This window comes from Anabrus simplex, chromosome 13 (assembly GCF_040414725.1).
Source record: "Anabrus simplex isolate iqAnaSimp1 chromosome 13, ASM4041472v1, whole genome shotgun sequence".
In the NCBI taxonomy this organism is placed as follows: domain Eukaryota; kingdom Metazoa; phylum Arthropoda; class Insecta; order Orthoptera; family Tettigoniidae; genus Anabrus; species Anabrus simplex.
In genome coordinates, this window is record NC_090277.1 from 102,144,757 (window position 1) to 102,165,485 (window position 20,729).

At 40.8% G+C, this 20,729-nt stretch overlaps 1 protein-coding gene across 17 annotated transcripts in view; it reads left to right on the forward strand.

Annotated features, from left to right (window-relative positions):
- LOC136885088 (ensconsin) overlaps nt 1–20,729 on the forward strand; it is a 762,268-nt gene that overhangs the window by 264,511 nt on the left and 477,028 nt on the right. For 8 of the 17 annotated variants that reach the window (XM_067157510.2, XM_067157527.2, XM_067157529.2 and 5 more), the window contains exon 1: nt 14,020–14,144. The exons of the other annotated variants lie outside the window; for them this stretch is intronic. The gene's annotated coding sequence lies outside the window, so the exon portion shown is untranslated. Of the gene's footprint in view, nt 1–14,019; nt 14,145–20,729 lie in introns of those variants that run through there. 17 annotated transcript variants of the gene reach the window in all.

Here is a 20,729-nt window from a genome sequence, read left to right on the forward strand (position 1 = left end):
CAGCAGTGATTGCACAGGTGTGCTTGCACTGGAATGGCTAGGAGTTAAGCCGGCAGCGTGTCCGCCTCCTCCGTTAAGTGGATATGCATACCTTCCAGGGGTTCTACATGGCAATACGAACGGACTCCTGTCCCCACCAGATGTCACTCTCTCAATCACGGCCGTTCATCAGTACTTCACATCACAGCCTCCACTTTTGCTTGGTAACATTGCGTCACACATTTTGTATCGCTAATTTCGCTGTATAAATTTTTCAGTTGACCCTCAGTCATATTTATGTCAATAGGAATCATTTGTCAATTGCGGCTAACTGCTATTTTTTGAAAATGCGTGTTCGACTTATTTAACAAGAAAAGCAGCGCGATTGTGCTCTATACACAAACGAATTCAACCAACCACCTCTCATCTGTATTTAGGATGTCAGCCAGGTGACAGATTCTCTCAGTTATATAAATTAGACATTTGTCGAACGTCTCCTTTGGTAAATTATTCCGATTCGTAATTCATCTTCCTATAAAACGAATATTTGCCTCAATATGTTGTCCTGAATCCCAATTTTGTCTTCATGTTATGATCTTTCCTACATTCAAAAACTCCGTTATTATAAATCTTCGATGTCATTGCACGCCATCTCTCTACTGACAGCTCGGAACAGCCAGCTTGGTCGAGCATCTTGTATCCTTACTTCAAAGTCTTCCCAGCCCAGATTTTGTTGCATTTTCATAACACTACACTTTTGTTGGAAATGACCCGAAAATAAGATTTTTTTGTACTTATAATTTTAATACTTAATTTGACATAATCTTCTTTATGGCCTTTTCCGACTTGCATGGGATCGGCACTAGATGTGAACTGAGGCCAGTTTTACGGCCGGATGTCCTTCCTGACTCCAGCCCTATTTGAGTGATGTATTCTTTATTACGCGTTTCCGTGGTGGTTGGTAGTGAAGTGTACATAATAAATGGAATTGATTGAAACGATCACCAACATCCAGCTCTTGAGCTGTTGGAATTCACCACTCGTGTCTAAGGTGGGAAAACAATGCCATAAATATTTGCACTAGAGTGAAAACAATGGAACTCAGTTGACGGTAGCGCAGAGAAACTGTTTTTAAATACTGAATTTTCATGACCGCATTGTGAACGAAATCGACTTTCAGCCTATTATGTCGTGTTACGTACATATAGTACTCGTTGATGAGTTGTTAAGTACAGGACGAAAACGGCCAACCGGACACCAGTGGGATCCTAACCGTAGCTCAGCGGTAAAGCAACCGACGTGAAATCGGGAGATTGTGGGTTAGGATCCCACTGGTGTCCGGTTGGCCATTTTTGTTCTCTACTTAACATCTCTCCAACACGCACTATATATACGTAACACGATCTAATAGGTTGAAGTCGATTTCGATAAACTGACTTTATTTGATAGAACTTGCTTTGTACTGGACCTATTTAGCAATTTTTAATGAGAAACAATTTGATTGTGCAGTGTACAAAGATGAAATACTTCCAGTGTTTTGATTTTATAATACTTCTATGGTACTAAGTTAAGACAGAATCCAATATGTTAACAAAATCGAATTTTCGGTTTTAATGCCAGTATGGTACATTTCGCTGCGAAGAGTATGATGTCAAAGCCCGGTATGATTCAGTTGCCCGCAGAATACGCTGTTCCCAAAATAAAGATTCCGTATGTCCAGTACATAGATACTGAGGCAGCCGAGTGATTTATTCCCTGAACTTGCTGACTAAATAAGAATCAAAAATGTTCGTTTTTTTAAATTACTTTCACAAATGTATTAAACTTCTGTGTAGAGTTCATTAAAATAGAATAAGAATTTCAGCGAGTTCGCCAACTTTTAAAAGCGCCTCCTGAAAAATCAAGTTCTTTGACACCGGGTTCTGCCTTAGTACTACATACTTATGCCTTGTTTAGCATATTAATGAGACAAGAATAATTATAACCGATCTTTATTACCAGTTAAATCACCACTCTTGTAGAGCATATTGAATCGCAGTAATGTGAACGTTCAGGGATTTCTGTTTTGATTTTGTTGGAGTATGTTTTGTAGGCTGCGCGATACGGGCTGCGTCGCTGTATGCTTGCATTCGGCATGTGGTGGGTTCGAAACTCGCCATTGGCAGCCCTGAAAATGGTCTTCCGTTGTTTCCCATTTACACATGCTGAATGTCCCCATCTCTCCCATTCCCAGCCCTTCCCTATCCCATTGTCGCCGGAAACGTGCGACATTGAGCCGCTCCCGGTCTCGGCTCCTCGGGCCACGAAACTAATCTCTGTACCGCTGTCTTGTCTTCCGCGAGTCTATTGGCACCAGTCTGCCAAGCTTCAGATCATTGGTGAATGTTCGCTGCACGCCAGTTGTTCCGTGGGCGACCTCTGCTCGTCCGTCTGTCTTCAGGAGTGACCTAGTGCATGACTTCTGCAGGTATGTGATGTCGAGGGCTATGTAGAACATGGCCAGCACATTGGAGTCCCTAGCGTGCAGCAGTCGTGTGTAGGCCGGGCAAGCCGCTAGTCGGAGCATTTCCTTGTTGGTAATGTGGTCCATGTACCGCGTATTCAGAATCCTTCCCAGACAACGATAATGAACAACCATCGAAAAACAAAACAAACAAAAAAGAACCCAGCATATATTCATATATTTGCTTGCGCTTGTAATCCGCAGCAGAAAAGTAGGTGCAAAATTTAATTTTACCGGCGTACCACAATGAGTTCCATTTATTGACTTCACGGTATTATAAATGCGTACGCCTACGTCTGACTCAGGGTGTCTTTTTCGTGTAGTCACCACAAACGAATGTTGCTCACTGCTAACACCGAACTCGCTTGCGGCCCGCCTCTTTCCGTGGTTTTCTGCTTAAAGTATTACCTTCCGTTTGAACCTCGCTTCTTACGAAAGTCTTCGCTTCCAGTCTTCCATCTCTTGATGAGGTCAAACTCACAAGTCACAATCAAGCTTTCGTTATTGGTTCGAACCCCCTCCCCCTGTCGGCAACCCTCAAAATGGTTTTCCGTGGTTTCCATTTCCACACCAGGCAATTGCTGGGACTGTACCTTGTGTAAGGCCACGGCCGACACTCTCGCCATTCCTAGCCATTTGCCGTCCCATCGTCGCTATAAGACCTATCTGTGTCAGTGCGACGTAAAGCAACTTGTTTCGTTGTCAGCAACGCGTAATGCGGCATCGGTAGAAAATAAAATAGAAAGACAATGAAGCAAGGAATGACTGGCAACGAGGTAAACCGAAGAGAGCAGAAGCAGAAAACTAAGCTTATTTTCGAGTCTACTGCACATCCCCAATTTGAAGACTAAATTTGACCGAGAAAAGAGCGCGCTGGCTTCAAGTAAATACGCTTGTAACATCCTAGTCTAGTTGCGCATTTCCTTGTTAGTAGCTCAGTCGTGACTAAAGAAAACCTTTGTTAGATTTATTTTTTCAAGTTACTCTTGTAAAGTGTGGTGCAATGCACAATTTTAGTGTAGATACAAAACTTATGAGGCTATATCATTTTTATGTAATTGCAGACAGTGAGTAATCTGGGTGGTGAATGTGTTCATTTGGATTGTATGTTGTTTTACTAATTATTACCGTTCTTTATCTTTTAATTTCTGTTTATCTTATGCATTTATTCCTAACAATAGCGTGTGGTATCGAATGTTTTCACAAAAGACAGTCGAACTATACGCACGTGCTTAGGCTTTGTTTACAGTATGCCGAGTCTCAGGTGTTCTGAGTTAGAGAGTAGACATTTCAAGGATATCAAGAACATTGTGTTTTCCCGATCTCCAAATAGGATGTGTTCGTCGTTAGTATATGAGGTCTTTGGGCAGACTTAATATGCATAATCTCGGTAGATAGATTTACCACCAACAGTTACAGCTGGTGTAGATAGGGAGTATGTGTTTCTTGGATTGAAGCCTGTACATTCCGATTGATCTAGACTTTCATTAGGGAATCGCGGAGAGTAGGTTCCGGTCTGAACCTTCCCCGTTCCAGTGTTCTAAATCTGTACGAAATTCTTTGCAGAGCCGGGAATCGGAGCGGGGCTAATGAAGAGACCGACCTAATCTTCTAAGATATATTCATGGCGGTCGATAAATTACTAGAGTATTTAGAATGTCGACAGTTGAAAATAATTAACTTACACTAACATACAATTGTTAGTTTTTTGTTTCCCATATATTTTTCAGCGACATATACCTGTACGGTAATTAATGTTATCTGTACATCTTTACTAGATTCAAGAAATATTTTAAGCACTGCTAATTGATCCTGTATGATGTAGCGTTCCGCTGTTGTTAATTTCGTCTTCATGATATTTCTTCGGAACCTCACTATTGCTTACATTAATTAACTTACTAGAATAAAGAATGCTGCTCCTTTTATTTATTTATTTATTTATTTATTTATTTATTTATTTATTTATTTATTTATTTATTTATTCTCTGTTTCCTCTAGAAAATACTATTGCGAATAGTCTAAATAGTAATGAAACTTTTCGTAGCTTCTGCTAATCACATATTCACAAATGTGATCACTTCATCCTGTCACGTTGTTAGCACTATGTGCAGCCCCCTGTGTGCGGGGGTGGAAAATACATCCATGATCTCCCATGCTTATCAGAAGAGGGAACTGAAAGAGGAGGAATCAGACCTAGTATCATCGCGAACAATGTAAAAACTTGCTCACCTTTTCACAGGATAGGGATTTCTAGTCGTCTCGGCGAGCGTACGTCCGAGCTGAGGCCATATTTCTTGTGTTTTAACAGAACTTCTCAGATGTGAGCTTGCATCCGGGAGATAGTGGGTTCGAACTCCACTGTCAGCAGCCGTGAAGATGGTTTTCCTTGGTTTCCCATCTTCACACCAGACGGATGATGGAGCTGTACATTAATTAAAGCCAGGGCTGCGTCCTTGCCACTTCTAGGCCTTTCCTATCCCATCTTCGCCATAAGACCTATCCGTGTCGGTGCAACGTAAAGCAAATTCTAAAAAGGAAACAAAAGAGAACAAAAAATCAGAACTTCATATAAGAGAAACATTTATTTGGACAGTTATGTCAATTCATCAAGCAATAAAAATAAGATCTAATGGTCAGTATAAAATTAATATTTTCGTAGGAGTGTGCTTTTTGTTGTTTGAGAGTACGCATTTAATATTGAGAAATGACTCGTGTCTATTTCGTTTTTTGCTATTACAATGTAATAAATACTCTCAAGTATACACATGTGGGAAATATGAACAGTACTTCTTCAGTTCCATTGTCCTCTTTCTACTGTTTATGTGTAACTTTCAAAAGAAGATGCCGTCTGTTTAAGTTGTTTTTGCCGGTCACATTTTTACGATGCCGATAAATCTGTATACTCATTGTCCTGGACTGTTCCTTCACCGGGCGAGTTGGCCGTGCGGTTAGGGGTGCGCAACTGCGAGCTCGCATCCGGGAGATAGTGGGTTCGAATCTCACTATCGGCAGCCCTGAAAGTGGTTTTCCGTGGTTTCCCATTTTTACACCAGGTAGATGCTGGGGTTGTTCGTTAATTAAGGCCACGGCCGCTTCCTTCCTATTCCTAGTCCTTTCCTGTCCCATCGTCGCCATAAGACCTATCTGTGTCAGTGCGACATAAAAAAAAAAAGTTCCTTACCCAAACCCGAGCTTGGTGACCTGGCTTGTACCTTTTTCACTACTCACCCCATCCTGATTGACCGGAGGATTACTTAAGGTGGGGTTTGCACATGTGGATCGTTTCCGTTCTTCGTACAAATGATTACCACGCCTAGTATTTCTTAATTTCGGAAATCTCGCGAGATCTGATGTTTCAGTGCTTGGCCCAAGGTGTGGAATTTCGGGGAGGCGCAAAGTTTGCCGACAAGTAATAATTTGTATTGCTGTTTAATAAAGTAATACTATTTTAATATTAATGTTTTTTTGCGCTTCTCTGAACGTCTCCATGCGGTGCGGGTTTGATGTTCCTTGCCTTGTGCCGCACCAATGACAGCTTCAGTAAACTAGGGAGAAATATTCTTTGACTGAAGCCGCACCATCGAGTGCCCTGCGGTATTCAATGAAAATCTGAGAGTGCTGGATAGCATTTCCTTGTTGAGTCCCAGTGACGCGTTGGCTTGCGATATCTAGCCGTATCGTTATTAGGGTACAAAGGAAGTCACAACTCTAAACGTGAAACTCAGTCGAGCAAACCATAAAATTAAATATGAAGTGAACAGCAACTTGAAACAAATAAACATAGCAGTGCCGTCTTGTTTCCTCCTGTTCCCTTTGAGGACCGGCTGTTAAAACCTATAGAGAAGTACAATAATACTTCAACAGTAATATTTTAAAACATGTCTGGAATTTTCCAAAAAATGTATTTCTCGTAATATATGAGGATTATTATTATTTATCTCGGACATTTGAATATTTTTGCCATGTTCCATAGGTATTTATAAATATTGTAGAATATTTCTGGAACATTTAATCATTCTAGGACAATTCCTTGAATATTTCATGCTGTTTGGATATGAGAAGACAGGTTGAAGTAGTTGATCCCGACATTGAAATTTGAGTGTAATTTACCGTAATATTACTTCGATTATGTATCCACTCCAGAACTCACCGGCTTGACACAGACAGACGATCTGAAAAGGCCCACAAATGTTTTTCGTGTGGCAGTAATAATACCAGCGCACTGTTACTACGCTGTTTATAGAGTCTAGATGATATCTCCAAGCCAGTGAGTTAATTAAATATTCAAGTTATAATATTAATGGTTTTCGTACACTAACAATTTATTATGTCATAAATTAAAAAAAACACGTTTTTAACAATTCACTTCGTAATCTAACAAAACAAATGCATAATTCCTAATTACTGAGTTTTATTACTCTTGTGTAGGTTTCACAATAGGAGTGAGCTCCAAAATGGGCTGTGATCAGGGCGCTAAGCACACCGAATGGGATCAAGATAAAGTAAAGGATCGTTAAAACACCATACTCAAGGGTGGTATTTTTGTTATCTCCGGTCAGTGTCAAAACTGCTCATATCTGGAACTTTAATATTTATATTCAGTGCGATGACGAATTAGAGCTTTCCTTCACACCTTTGGATTTCTGTTCTCAGGACTGCTAATATGTTTGATATTACTTCGGTGATTTAAAAATGCATATCCATTGCCTTGAAGTAACTTAAAATATAAATAATTTTACGTGATTGAGGTGTATGGTTTTCAGTGTATAAGCCTACTGCAGTGGTAAGCAGCCTGCACATGGAAACTAAAGCAGGTTTTTGTCCCATCCATGGCCTTGCGTTTCACAATGTCTAATAAAAGTATTCTAGATAATTGCTGCCCCTCTTAATGAGTATGCTCCTATACAGATTCTAAAAACTCATCATGGTCATCAGTGAACATGTGCGCATTAAAGTTCTTTACCCTACACCTCTACTGTTTTCCTTTCCCAGTTGATCTTGTTGTATGTCGAAATTTAAAACCGTCGCGAACCAATAACTTACGTGGCATTGAGAGCGTGACGAAGTTTATAAGGACGAATACCACTAGACAATACTTTTGTTTTTTACCGACAGTGAGACACGGCCATATCTGAGTGCAGACAACAATGGCGTATACTGTCTAGTAGCAGTTCACAACAATGTTGAAATTGACCGTGTGCGTTATGTGACCATGAGACTACGATGTTCAAAATAACTGTGTGCTCAACGTGTTCATTGATTCAAGAGGTCAGATTGACTGTTTCGCTATTGACCTACCCAAGACCTTTGACAGGATAGGACATAGAGATTATTGACGAAAATGAGGACTATTAGAATAGACAAATTAGTGACTGAATGGGTGGCTAAATTTCCAGAAAATAGAATCCAGAGAATATTAGAGTAGGTGAAGTGTTATCCGATCCTGTGATGGATGATTAAGAGGGGAGTCCCACAATGCAGTGTTATTGGACCTCATTGTTTTCTTATGTATATAAATCATGTGAGCAAGGAACTGGATTTGCGGAGGATGTTACACTGTACGGAGTATTGAATAAGTTGCAGGATTGTGAGCAACTGCAAACAGACCTCGACAAAGTTGTGGGATGGACAGCCGACGGAGTGAAAAGTCGGGTTGAGAGTTTCACAAAGAGGAGAAGTTATATCAGTTTTAATTACTGTGTTTATGGGACGCTAGTAACTCATAGGGATGGCTGTAGGTACATAGGTGTTAATATAAGGAAAGATCTTCAAAGGGGTAATCACATAATCGGAATTGTAAATAAAAGTTATAGATCTCTTCGTTTGGTTATGAGGATATTTAGGAGTTGTAGTGAAGATGTAAAGGAGAGGGCGTATAAGTCACTGGTGAGACCCCAGCTATATTACGGTTCCTGTGTATGGGACCCTCACCAGGATTAGATGATTCAAGAAATGGAAAAGATTGAAAGAAAACCAGTGCGGTTTGTTCTGGGTGATTTCCGACAAAAGAGTAGTGTTAGGAAAATATTGCAAACATTGGGCTGGGAAGACTTTGGAGTAAGGAGACGAGCTGTTCGACTAAGCGGTATGTTCCGAGTGGTCAGTGGAGAGATGGCGTGGAATGACATTAGTAGACAAATAAGCTTGCGTGGAGTTATTAAAAGTTCGAAAGAACATGAAGATAAAGTTGAAGTTCACAAGGACAAATTGGGGAAAATATTCGTTTATAGGAGGAGGTGTTACGGATTGGAATAATTTATCAAGGGAATTGTTTGATAAGTGTCCAACTTCTTTGAAATCATTTAAGTAGAGTGGGTAAACAACTGATAGGGAATCTGTCTCCTGGGTGATAGGTAAATGCAGATCAGTGACGATTTATTTATTTATTTATTTATTTATTTATTTATTTATTTATTTATTTATTTATTTATTTGATTGGTTGATTGATTGATTGATTGATTGATTGATTGATTGATTGATTGATTGATTGATTGATTGATTGATTGATTGATTGATTGATTGATTGATTGATTGATCATTCGAAGAATTAAGCAAAAGCGCAAAGGCGGTCAGACAGGTCCCTAGCAGTGGCGAGATGAGGAATAGTCGATAAGTCGTAGCTTTTACATTCTACTGCTAGCCTGATGATGTAGAGTGCCCCTAGGTTTTAAGTTCCCTTCTTCGCCTGTACATCTTCGTTTAGTACTTCAGTTAACGGACAGTATACTATAAATCAATTGAAATATGTTTCCTCTTCTTCTTGTTGAACGAGTAATGCAGTAATTTCTCGAACTCGTTTGACCTGAAGCAGTTGCATGCCCCCCTCCCGTTCCACCCACGCTGAATCTAAATCCGAAGGCTGGGAAGCGTCGCTGTGAGTAGAACCACTTTTCTCTTCTCCATCAAGGCCGTCCTGGTCGTGTGCAGCAGAAGCAACAACCTCTTCGCTTGTTTAACTGTCCACCAGTTCGTCAACGGTCACGACATGGCAGTGTAACTCGTGATCGCTTCCAATCAGAAGATTTTCGTATAATTAAGGACGTTTGAAGGTGTTCAGTACCTTGTTTGCCAAAACATAAAAGGGTAGTAAGCAGCTTGGCATTAGCCGACGACTTGAACTTAAGGGCACATGTCTGTGAAGACCATAGTAAACTGGTGGAATATCACTATTTTTGCCATCATAATTTGGACATAAATACTTATTCTAGGTGGACAAAATTATCATGTGCAATGAATGAACATTGTAGGTAGTTACCTTATTAGTTACTGGTTATACTTCACGGTTAATTTTTTAATGACAGTTCAATCCCTTGCAATGGTTTTTAAGGTTGCAAACTCACTCCAAGCTGTCGGTAGAGTAAAATCGGAAACTACTCATGTAACAGGAATATTTTTACAGTTACTACCCACAGCATGTATATTTGAAGTAGATTACAATCATTTTTTTAGTGTGCAGTTATCGTAAAAATGGATTATAATTATGAATGTAGCTCCAAACCATACCAAACCCCATGATACTACAGGCTTTGAAGGGCTTGGCCTGCCAAGCGACCGCTGCTCAGCCCGAAGGCCTGCAGATTGCGAGGTGTCGTATGGTCAGCACGACAAATCCTCTCGGCCGTTATTCTTGGCTTTCGAGACCGGGGCCGCTATCTCACCGTCAGATAGCTCCTCAGTTCTAATCACGTAGGCTGAGTGGACCTCGAACCAGCCCTCAGGTCCGGGTAAAAATCCCTGACCAGGCCGGAAATCGAACCCGGGGCCTCCGGGTAAGAGGCAGGCACGCTACCCCTACACCACGGGGCCTGCATGAATGTTTATGAAAATTTGAATAACAATATTTGAACCTTTCTTGACAAAAAACTACTTTAGCAAATGTCATAATTGTAGTCTACTTTATACATACATGCTGTGGGTAGTAGCTGTAAAAATATTCATGTCTCACCAGTAGTTTCCGAGTTTACCCTTCCGACAGCTTGAAGTGTTTATACAGCCTTAACATCGCAAGGAATAAACTGTGATAAAAAATTAACCATGAGGTATAACCAGCAACTAATAAGCTAATAACAATCTAAAATGTTCATTCATTGTACATGATAATATTTGTCCACCTGGAATAAGTATTTCTGTACAAATTAGTATGGCAAATTTGGTAGTTTTCTACTACTTCACTGTGTGGTCTTCACAGATATGTGCCCTTATGCAGACTGCTGAAAGCATGAAAATTGATGTAGCAAGTATGATATGAAAATTAACATTTCCTTGATTATAACTGTGTGTCTGTAGGGAAGAAATCTACTGTAAGCGGATTGAATCTTAAGTCGAGATTAAAAACTGGGTTAGGTATTTTGGGATGTGTATTCTCCCAGGATGGTAGGATAGCAAGTGAGATTGAATCGCAGTGCAACAAAGCTCGTATTTGCGATCGGTATTGTGTAAGAAATAATTCAGCTCCCGTACTAGCGTATCTGTATATCAGTGTATTAGAATAATAATTAGACGGACTTTTCTGCATGGGAGTGAAAGCTGGAAGGTCTCGGACATGAGACTGGTTTATACGCACAGCTTGTGCATTGAGCTCATTCCAAACTCGGTCTCCGCATTCCGAGTACCCACTTGTCATTCTTATTCTCGCTACTCTCATGTCTGTTACTTCCAGTTTATTAATACTTCGAAAAGTGAAGGTATCGGCCAAAGACAGACAAAGGCAACAAAGGGCCTGACTCCATAAGATTCGTAAACCTAACGCCGCCAGGGTCGGAGAAGAACAATGAGTTGACCGAGTGAGGTAAGGTACGATAGATGAAAGTGAGGAGCCTGACAAAAGTAAGTGGAAGCAATTTCCAAGAATCAGCTAAGGGTCCCGAAGATGTTATCCTACCGCCGCCATCCACAGGGGGATCTGTTGTAAGAGGTGACTAGAAGGGGACCAGGGGCTCCTCTCGACTGAAAGCGTGGGTTGGCGTCCACAGTTCCCCTAGCTGAGCCTGGCATTGTTTCCACTTGTGCGAAGCTCCTCGCGTTCATCTTTCCTATCCAACCTCTCTTGGTCACCTCTTGTTTTCTACCGACCCTGAGGCCTAGAGAGTTATTTTCAGGCCCTTCGCGGCCCTTCTCTTTCTTTTACCGATATCTTAATTTTTCGAAGTGCCGGACCTCTTGCTTTTTTTTCCTCTTCTAATTAATGTTAAGAGAAGATTGTTGGCCAGTTCTTCTTCCTCTTAAAACAATGATCATCACCACCACCATCCAGTAGAATTCTGCATTCGTCATTAGACAGCAGTAAAATAATCTTTTTTCCCCTGGGCATTTTCGCAATCATCTGCAATCATCTCTAACATGGTGTTACTGCCAGATGTCTTTTAAATCTACCCTTTGAGAAGGACGGTATTCATTATTGCGTGATCCTATGGTGTGTTGTATGTAAATGTGTATTAAGACGAACACAAAGGCTCAGCCTCCAAGCTAGAGGAATTAACCATTCGCAGTTAAAATCTCAGGCCGGTTGGGAATCGAACCTGTAGCCTGTAGCCCTTTGAACTGAAAGCCATAACACTTATACCATTCAGCCAAAGGAGCCAAAACGAAGTTTACCACTACTAAAGGCAAGTAAATAAAATATCTACTTTTACGGTTTTCGAGGACGCTAAGGTGCTGGAAGGTTTGTCCCGCAGGAGTTAGTTTTACGTGCCCGTAAATCTACCGACACGAGTCTGGCACTTTCAGTCCCACCGGACTGACGGGGACGAAACGGCGAAAAAGAAATGGGAACAGGGGTGAGGCGTTATTGTTGTATTGTTATATATAGTGTGTGGAGTAAATTTGACAGTGAGAGCCTTGGAAGGTACAGATGGTATAAGAAAGGGCGGTGGACCATCAAATATGTAGGCGATACAAGGCATTGATAACACAGAGCTAAGAACATATATTTCAGAACATGAACCAGTCTATATACATTTCAAAGGGAATGACACTTGTTGTGTCTTTTAAATACCTGGGAAACTTGATGCCATGGAATGGAATGAGTACGAGGAGATGGAGGGACTGTGGATCGACGGTAGAGTGTCGGCCTGAGGACCCCAAAATCGTCGGTTCAAACCCGGCAGAGGCAGTGGGAGATTTTCAGGGCAAAGAACGTCCACTCGAGACTCCATGTCTTATACTGCCGGCATGAAAATATCTCTGGCGACACATTTGGTGTTGACCCGACAAAATTAATCAATACTCAGGATAGATCGCCCAACAGAATTCCCAGTTCCCTGTCACCTGGTAGAGTAAAACGGAACGTCGGAATTGTTGTTGTACGTATTAAACGGACATAAACTTACATGTAAATAGGAAATAACACTGTGAAGTGTCCTGGAATTACTCTTCAAGTAGGAATTTGGGGCTTGAAGACGCTGCGCGAAAACTGATAAACATCGATAATGCGGTATCGTATTCTTTGGCCTTTGAAATGAATAGTAGTTTCTGTAAACTACTTTGTTATAGATGTCATCTTTAGGACGGAAAGCTATATTCTTAAACCGTTCCTAAAATTAAGAGTGTTAGTTATTTTATGTTCCACTAACTACTTTTACAGTTTTCTGAGACGCCGAGGTGCTGGAATTTTGTCCCGCTGGAGGTGTCTGACGTGCTGGTTAACTTATCGTCACGAGGCCGAACCGGAGGCCCTCTGAACCAAACGCTGACTCGCCTACGAACCAGTCTGTGATCACAGTATTGTCACGTAAAACTAAAATCTTGCTTACGTACTTTTAAAACCATTTCTAAGATTCTGAAATAGTTTCGTTTCCGATTTTTTTTAAAAAATTCAAACTTTCTGAGAATATATATTACATAGTAACACTTCCTCAATTTAGAGGTTGCCTAAAAGACAAAGTATACTTAATACCAATTGATATTGTCTAACAGACAAAAATACGTAAAAGTCTATTAAATGTTAAAGCAAATCACCAAAGATGGTTTCGACAGATATTTATTGATGATTCCAAGGCAGAAAGCCCATGACTTTGATCTTTTTTAGCCTCGCTCAGCCCGGTGGTGTTTGAAGGTGCTCAAATACGTCAGCCTTGTGTCGGTAGATTTACTGGCACGTAAAAATAACTCCTGCGGGACTAAATTCCGGCACCTCAGCGTCTCCGAAGACCGAAAAAGTAGTTAGTGGGACGTAAAGCAAATAGCATTATTATTATTATTATTATTATTATTATTATTATTATTATTATTATTATTATTATTATATGTTTTTTAGCTTGTATTCTTCCTTGTCAACGTTAACTGAGATAAATTTCCTCCTCCTTTTCTGCCGCTCAAGAGACACCTCAAGAGTATTAAAAAAAAACGCCTGTTCTGTGTGAACTAGTATGGTTATCATTTTATTACCTCGCCACTAGTCTAAAATAAGTCACCTACGCGGTTGATAGAGAATGATCTCGGCACGGTACGGCACAGCTTGATGTGCTGTCCTGCTCGGCACGGCACGGTCGAGAAGCTGTTTGCCTCAGCAGACACACAGCTCTGTTCAGTCTCGCGTATGTCCTAGTGTGCGCGGTATACGGTGTGCTGCCAGTTTGTGTTGTGTTCAGTTTTCAGTGTTGCTGTGTGAAGTGCGATCCGATAGGGGTGTCTCCCCATCCAGCCACATCACCCGTTATAGCTGGTAATATTAGTTGAGCAACTCCAGTCTTTAACAGCAGGGAAACATAATATTTTAGTATCTATGTCAATACCGCACTTTAGAATATATGCAGGATTTTTTTTTTTTTTTTCTCGGAGGGAGTCCCAAATAATGTATTACTGGTTGGCTCTTTTTCTAGCATACTAACGTATGATCTGTTAGACTTTCCTAATCTCTGTTCTTTATGAGAACCAACTTAAAAATGGAAATTTATTGCTGACAGCTAATTTATTTTAAGAAAAACGTTCGAACATAATAAATATTAATGTATATCGTTTAGAATTCCGATATTAGCGAAATTACGGATAGTAAATAATCTGAGAACTTTCACTTGCAGTTATTTCAAAACTATGTTTTTAAACACGTTTTCCCGAACTAAATGTTCGGAAAACTTAAAGTTTTACTTTCGGTAGTGTGTTTTCGTACGGAGTGTGTCTAGACGCTCCTGTACCTTTCGTTTGATTACATGCGTGGTAACACATTATTTATATAATTAGCGTTTAATTTATGATCATACTATACCGTGTTAAAGATAAATTATTTCTGAGAATGATTCGGAAGATTTGTAATAATTCGTAGCTAACCCTTTGGCGTACGGTTATTTGGCTTTAAAGGGATCCTGTGAATAATATTACTTAATCATATGTTCAGGTAATAATTTGGCAACTAAATTCCCACCTTTTAACTGAAGGCGTTTAGTGTTATGGAGGAATTTTGTGCACTGATAATCGTTTCCTCGTCCAGCCTCATCCACCGTTCTAACTGGTGATATTAGTTGGAATAGCATATTTGGGAAAGAGAAAATTTTAGTATGTCGATGTGAGTAACGCACTTCAGAATAACATGTGCCTTATGCACGTGAGTTTTCGCATTGAATTTGATTTTAATCATCATATACTATTTGATACTGTATTAAAACGGTCTTTATCTGTAAACTACTTCTGGGAGAGAAATATTTTTAATAAACCATTTGGGAAGATCATGTTTTACTCAGTGAACTGGATAATGACGTATTCTCATTCAACAGTCTTTTCATGTAAATATCAATTTTTACAATTCCTTCAGATTATCTGGAAGTATTATTTTCGAGATACACAGCTGATGTAATAATTATATACTCGCCGATAATCTGTTCCGGGCATTTCATCAGACATTCGCTGGGGTACGAGCGCCGGTCAATTGTGACGAACAGTTGGCAGTTGAGTCATTCAGTTCCTGATTAAGGGCCCGTACACGAGATTTATACTCCATTGAAGTGTACTAATTTGTCATTTTACGTGATATATATAAAGCTTACTGCATCTTTTTTACAATTTTCTTTACGTCACAGCGACACAGACTGGTCTCATGGTGACGATGGGATAGGAAAGGGCTTGGAGCATTTGCGTGGTGTGAAAATGGGAAACCACGGAAAACCATCATCATGGTTGCGGGCATTGGGGTTCGAACTACTATCTCCCGAATGCAAGCTAACTGCTACGTGACCCAAACCACACAGCCACTCGCTCGGTTTACGGCATTAGGTTATCCATTTCAGAGGAAATTTGATTTCTCCTTAAGTTCTTACTGTACAATGAGTGTTGCCATTGTTCAAGTTAGGCAGTGCATGATTCATGCGTATCGAAATGCAGATATGTTTACACACTTATCATTTCTGTTCTGCTGCACAGCTGTTCTGCGTCAGCATAATATGTGTACCTATGTGGTATTAACACTCTTCAATCCAGTGTTAATTTTTTTTTTAATACTCCTAACATTCATTAGCTTTTGTGTGCTTTTAAAGTGTGCACGTACCAGGCCGTCAGATGAAATGAAGTTCTTGTGCCATATTGGCGCCTTATCGTAATTTTATTGGCAGTTAAAACCGCGACTCGCATTCATGGCCTCCTGGCCGTGTGTCGCACAGCGTTATTCCCTTGCTGTGGACAAGCCGGAGGAAGCCTTCTTGTTATAGTTTTTTGGGTAATATTAGCGAACATTTAGTTACCATCTTCGCTAAGGAGATTGTATTTATAACTTCTATCATGGTCAACTATTTGGAAGTTTCTACCAAAAAAGATCAACAGCAATTTGAACTTTTACAATTTATCACTTGTCAGAACCAAATTTAAAATGCAAGCACACATTAACAAGATTAATAAATTTTGGAGTCTATTATTAATTGGTTGCAACGTTATTGACAGTTGATATTTGTATGTTGAATACTCCATGCGGCACAGTTTTCATTTCTTTGGGGTATAATTTTGCAGACTTGTCAAAAATAGTAATATTTTTAAGAACAATTCGGCGTTTTTCAGTCGGGTATAAACTATTGAAGGTTTCGTGCTATTTTCAACTGATAATAAAATGCACATATTCAAACATTCTATGAAAATTTCAGATGGATCTGGTGTGAACTCTGTCGCAGGGAGCATTTTATGTATGGCAAAGAGCTGAGAAAGTTTTAAGGTAGAAAAAAAAAATGAGTTGAAGGTTTTTAGAAACATACTTGCCTTAAAACTGCTCTGGACTGTAAAATACTCCTGCAAATGTCTTTCTCGTCTTACGCACAGCGTAGGCCTACTACAAGGTAAATATATTCCATCGGGAGTTTTGAAATGGTAGTCCGAAAGAACTTGCAAGTTAATGTTGTCTGACAGCGTGAGAGAATGGGTCGTAGCGCTACTCTTAAAAACCGGTATTTAGAGGTTTAAAAACGGCCTTAGAAATAGAAAGAGAAAATGTTGGAGGTTAAAATAGAAATGTCGATGTTTTGGTAAAAAAAAGGCAACTTTTCAGTCATGTCTTCCCTTAAAAATGAAACGAAATGGCGTATGGCTTTTAGTGCCGGGAGTGTCCGAGGACAAGTTCGGCTCGCCAGATGCAGATCTTTTGATTTGACTCCCGTAGGCGACCAGCGCGTCGTGATGAGGATGAAATGACGATGGAGACGACACATACACCCAGCCCCCATGCCAGCGAAATTAACCCGACCCTGCCGGGAATCGAACCCGGGACCCCTATGACCAAAGGCCAGCACGCTAACCATGGAGCCGGACACTTCTCTTTAAAAGAACGTGATGATACATTGGCTCTAGCTAGTGAAGGAGACGGACCATTAGAAGAACTGAGAATGCATCTTTCTCTTGGATAATAGTTAGTGATGAAAACCAAATTAATGAGTACTAGTTATCGATCCGGATGCAACACAGACTTGCTCGGCAAGATGTAGTGTGATGTGTTTGCCATTGCTTTCTTCACTGTGTCAGGAAGTGCTATTGCAGCGTGACTGAGCCTGTATGTTGGATATTCAGCCCGAAGGCTGGTTTGATCCCCACCAGCTGTCATACATGTCCTAGGCGTCACTGAAGAGGCGTACTAGGGAAATGAGGAGTGAGGTAGTTTCCCTTTGCTTTCCTTACTGAGCCACAAGTTGCTATTACATATCAGTCTGCCAAGCCCACTGAAATGCATGCACCAACAGATCCTATGAGCGACATTTTCACACCATTCATAACAGGGATTGGCTGCACAAGGAATGGCATTACTAGCATCACTCATACCTCAGTCGCTTTCATATTCTCAAAGCCAAGGATGAGACTGAGACAAAGTAACTTATTCTAGCCCATACCAGAAAACATAATGCACTGTAAACACTACACCTTGCCAGCAAAGCATGGCTGAGCCTATGTGAGTGACCCATTACATACCATTCATACGTATTAGTCGTACTTTCAGTGCATCATCCTTTATTTTTACAAGTTGCCTTACGTCGCTCTGAGACAGATAGGTCTTATGGCGACGCTGGGATATGAAAGGGCTATGAGTGGGAAGGAAGCGGATGTGGCCTTAATCAAGGTACAACCCCAGCTATTGCCTGGTGTGAAAATGGGGAAACCACGGAAAAAACATCTTCAGCGCTGCCGGCAATGGTATTCGAACCCACTATCTCAGAATGCAAGCTCATAGCTGTGCGCCCCTAGCCGCACGACCAACTCGCTCGGTGCGTCATCCTGAACTCAGCAGCTTCCATACAGCTCTAAATGAGACTGAAACTCCAGTGAAAGCTACATTTTCCTCTGGCCTGTGGGGGGAAAAAACAAAACGAAACAAAAGAACAAAAAATCCTGCATACGTCGAGAAATTGTAACAGGTAGCCTTGGTACTCCGTGTACAAGAACATTACAGTAGCGCAACAATAGTAGCATCGAGCTCCGACAGACACTACCTATATTCCAGTAACCAAAGCTATGTTAACTCTTGAGATATATCCTCCGTGTGTAAACCACTGAAACGTGCGTAGCTTGTGAGTAAGAATATCAGATTTCGTCAAGTTTTCGCTCGCTTGCAAAATGAAGTCGGCCTCAGAACAGTGTCAGGAGAATGTAATCTGCGGACCCACTGCGTTAACTTCCTTCTTCTAATTCAAATGCCATATTCGGTCCGCCAGTGGTTGGCGATGACCCTGGAGAGAGCACCCCTTTCTTCAGCTAACTTGAAAAGTTGTTTGGTTTTGTTTCTGCAAGTTCAGCCTTTGATGTTTCGGAGCCATGACATCGGTGGTCTACCAGCTCCTCGTTTGTCTCTGACTTTCCTTGCGATGTGAGGTGTAGAAGCCCGTATTTTTTACCTCGTAAAAAAATGGGCCTAAATAAGCTGTTTTCCTGACTTTGATGATGTTTGCCAGCCCACGCACAGTTTGCTGCGTCATAATCTTAACACTTCATTATTGGTTACAAAATCTGCCCATCGATTCTGAACATTCTCCTATTGTAACCACATTTCAGAGGCCTCTAATCTGTTCATGGAGGAAGCTTTGAAAGTCCAGGTCTCTACTACATAAAGGTGCATCCTGAGTTATAATGGTCCGTTTGTTTCAGTTCATATTCACTAGCTGAGTGGCTCAAATGGTAGAGCGCTGGCTTTCTGAACCCAGTGCCGTAATATTGAAAGATACTCAGATACGCCGGGCTAGTGTCCTTAGATTTACCGGCATGTAAAAAGAACTCCTGCAGGACATAATTTCGGGCACGTCGACTTCTCGGAAATCCGATTACATTATTACACCAGAATCTCCGTTTAGAACGATTGCACTCCATGTTGCCAGTACTGGAGGTTGTTTATTTATTTGTGAAACGTTTCCGTGTTGCCCGTGGTTACTGGGTGTGTAATCGAGAGTCGATATGAAGGGCTCACTGGTGTGCACAGCACGTTGTTTACCGTCATTAAGCTCAATGCTTTCTGAACCGTCCCCTCCGCGCGCATTCGGTCGATGGTTCACCGACATAGCCTGGCGTTCAATAACAAGAAAACTGTATTCAAGACTGCTTCTTAAGATCGAATGCCGTTGTTCTAAGTGCTTATTTTCCCCATCATCCAATCACTCGCAGCAGTAGGCCTATTTTTAAGTACTGGCAGGCCTTTCAGTAGTAATAATAATAATAATAATAATATCATCATCAAACCTGAAGTTTTTAACGCTAGAGAAATGCTGGTACTCTGCATAAAAAGAGATCTAGAGAACATTCTGAAGGAAGAACAAAATATCATGAGGAGAATTCTTGGTCCATAAATGACTGAAGACAGATACAGATTGAAATCACGTAAACAACAGAGAAACTGTCCAACCTGTCAGCAGATATTAGAAAACGAAGATTGAAATTTTATGGACACGTTCAAAGACTGCCAACAACAACGCTTACACACAAAAATCATGACATACAGCAGAAAATTGAAGAGTCTACCATGGATCCAAGAAGTCAAAAAGGACCTAGAAAAAGACCCGATAGATATATCGGAAATGTTGGGCAAAAATATGTTGGACCGTAAAAAAAGTAAACAGATGGGCAGTGCAGCCAGAAAATGAAGTTCCAAGGAGACCTGGGACCAAGTGGACCGAAGAAAGGAAGAGAGCCCACGGAGAAAAATTGAAAGCCATAGTAAGACCAGAAAGGTGAACCATATAAGCACTGCGTAATCCAACAAGACCCATACGCTAATAATGATGAGAATTTTATTTATTTATTTATTTATTTATTTATTTAATGTGCCCGGGGTATCAATTTTACATAGCGTAACACAGAAATCTGTGTAAGTGCACAAACTACATTACTAGCTGGAATGTGAGGACCAAAATTCAGCAGTCTTGATGATCTTATCATTAGCAGAAATTAGATCGCTCCTGCTGCAACTTTCCGGCGGGTTTCTGCAGATCAGCAGATGCCGTGGGTCCTGTAAATCACTTCACTCGCAACGCTCGGCTTCAGCGATGTATCACCATGTCTTCAGATTCACCTTGCATCGGGACATTTAACGTCTTCGTAACAGTAATAAATCTCAAAAGATTTCAAGAGACGTCGAAGCGCTGGAATTCGGTCCATGTCCCAATCAGACAGCAATGAGGGTCGAATCCAGACACCCTCAGATACCGCTGACCTCGGGCGGTATGGAACGCATTATCCCGGGAACAGAATGGTAACAGTTATTGCACTATTGAGATCGATTGAAGGAGTTTGAAAGTCCTAGTGAAGTGTTACCTACACTGATTAGTTGATTACATCAGCTGCAGATGGTTGCAATTTCCTTGTT